The sequence below is a fragment of the Poecilia reticulata genome, unplaced genomic scaffold (assembly GCF_000633615.1).
Source record: "Poecilia reticulata strain Guanapo unplaced genomic scaffold, Guppy_female_1.0+MT scaffold_317, whole genome shotgun sequence".
NCBI lineage: Eukaryota > Metazoa > Chordata > Actinopteri > Cyprinodontiformes > Poeciliidae > Poecilia > Poecilia reticulata.
This window is the reverse complement of record NW_007615092.1, coordinates 23921-26834: the sequence shown is the minus strand read 5'-3', so window position 1 is coordinate 26834 and position 2914 is coordinate 23921.

Here is a 2914-nt window from a genome sequence, read left to right as displayed (position 1 = left end):
CAATGACACGGGCGGGAGGAGGGGGTTCGGCTGGAGGGCAAAGTACGCTGTACTGGACTGGTTTTAACTGAGAAACATGGAAGGTAGAGTGAATGCGAAGATACGGGGGAAGGCGGAGACGGACGGCTGCTGGGCTGATCACAGACAGAATCTCAAATAGGCCGATGTACCTAGGTGCCAACTTCTTAGATGTGGCTTTTAAGGGAACATCACGGGTGGACAGCCAAATCCTTTGACCGGCAGTGTAAGAAGGTGCCGGGGCTCTCTTACCATCGGCAATGCACTTGTTTTGTGCCGCCGTGTTGCTCAGTGTGGCAAAAGTGTCTCTCCATACTTTTTGACAGCGGCGAATGTGATGCTGGACTGATGTTACTGATATCATCTCTTCATCAGAGGGGAGGAGCGGAGGTTGGTAACCTAAGGAGACCACGAACGGGGAGAGACCTGTGGCCGCAGAAACGTGACTATTATGTGCATATTCTACCCATGGTAAATACTGGGCCCATTCCGCGGGATTGGACGCGGTCAGACAACGCAAGGTAGCTTCTAGCTCCTGATTCATTCTTTCTGTCTGGCCATTTGTCTGCGGGTGATAGCCAGAGGTCAGGGCTACCTTAGCCCCTAGCGCTGAGCTGAACTGCCTCCACACCTGGGAGATGAACTGAGGACCATGGTCTGATAAAATCTCCATGGGAATACCATGCAGACGAAAAACATGTTTTATTAGTAGGAGAGCGGTCTGGGAGGCGGTGGGTAGTTTTCAAAAGGGAATCAGATGGCAGGATTTAGAAAAACGGTCAATGACAGTGAATATGGCGGTCATACCCTTAGAAGGAGGGAGTCCGGTAACAAAGTCAACCGCGATGTGCGACCAGGGTCGTTTGGGGGTTGGTAAAAGTTGGAGCAAGCCTGCCGGAGGCTGGTGAGAGGACTTATTCCTGTAACATACTGAACAGGCTACAACAAATTCCCTTACATCCTTGTGGATGGAGGACCACCAAAATCTTCGGTTGACTAATGCAATGGTACGACTGATTCCTGAGTGCCCAGAGAACTTGGATGAATGGACCCACTGGAGGAACCGAGAACAAACTGAGGTGGGCACAAATATTTTACCGTCAGGATACCATATGGGAGGTGGTTCCGTCTGGTGGGCCTGCCGGATGACGTCTTCAATCTCCCAGGAAACCATTCCCACAGTGCAGCTGGGTGGTAGTAAGGGAGCTGGTCCCTCCTCGGAGTTGTCAGGGGCATAGAGTCTGGACAAGGCATCTGGTTTGATGTACCCACATGCAAGAACACGATTGATAGAGATTTTTTGGTATTATCATTTTGTTGTTACTTTAGTTCATATTCAGTCTGTTAGTCAGTTTAAAGTGTTCTCTTCTTTAGTGTGTGTATGAACTAACCTGGGGGTCACAACTGKCTGTTCATCTTCATGTGAAACAGTTTGACCGAGATTTGAACCAGGCTCAGACCATAGATCAGATATCGCATCTGGAACTGGGTTACTAGTTGTTTAGGTAAACTGTTTTACGACCTTTGCTGTGTTTAGGTAAAATGTTTTACGACCTCTGCCATTTTTCCTCTGCTGTCTATCTTGCCTATCCTCCCTCTTTGAAGTTTCATAATAAAAGACAAGCTGTACCCAAAGATCTTCAGAATGCTCTGTGAATGGCTTGGAGGAGCAGTTGACAGAGTTTTTCTCCTTTTGCAAAAGTTTAGTCATAAAATTCATATACGTTGTCTGTGGTTCTTTTATGTAGGTTCTAGGAAAATACCTATCATTTTGGTGCCGAAACCCGGGATCTCTCATACCGACCGCTGTCAGGCAGAGGAAGACGCGCTGAATCCATGCATGGCCAGAGTCAACAGGACCTGGAAAGAAAGACCCAGGAAGTAGAATTCTTCGCTGGGCCAGCGACGTAGGTCAGACTTTGTCTGCCAACGGCGGAGTGACGAGATCCTACTGGACAACCCGACAGCTACAGAAACGTAGGTGAATTTTAAAATGGCTATTTTAGAGGTTTGAGTTCCCTTGTATGATGTTCGCTCTACTAAAACTCTGTGGTTTGAGTTCCCTTGTATGATGTTCGCTCTGCTAAAACTCTGAGGTCTGAGAATCCTTGTTAAATGTCACTCTGCTAAAACTCTGTTCGAGGAGACCCCATAAGGGCAAGTCCTCACCGATAGGAAGCTGTTATTACTGTGCTGACATTGCTGTTGGCTATTTCTGCTTTGTTGATGTGTGTGTGCGTGAAAGAGTAGTGTGAGAGTGATTGGAGGTTTAAATACCGCTCTGTATTTTACCTCATAAAACAGTGGGATTAAACAGCAAACCTCTTGTGGATGCAATAGGCAAGATTCTCCCACTCGAAAGAGTCGAAGCGGGGAATACCACAACAAGGTATTTTAATTGCTGGCCCACTGAAAAGATCTCCAGTTCATAGGACTCCCTAGGAGTCAACGAACCTGGACCAAATTTAAATAAATTCAAATAAATAAAGTAATTCCAAGCACACGGAATGCTGTAGCGGTGCAGGGAGCACAAGCTCCTGCAGCCACCCCTCCCCCCGCCGCTGCAGCAGCTCCGTCTGCCCCAATATCAGCCGCTGTAGTCCCAGCAGCACGACTGTACCCCTCACTAGAGGAAGGGACACAAAACTTATATATCTTTAGACCCTGTACCTTAGAAGAGGTCAGGAAGGCTGTGAAAGGATTAAATGTTTTTCACCTGGATGAATTTGGAGGTTTAGATACCTCTGCCTTTTCCAACGGCCGGACAAAAGGCCGCGGAAGAGGCAGAGGCAGAGGAAGTCACAATAGGCGACGACCCCAAAATAACACCCCACAAAATCCACGGCATTCAAATGGCTGCTGGATTTGTGGCAATATTGGTCACTGGGCAAGAAAC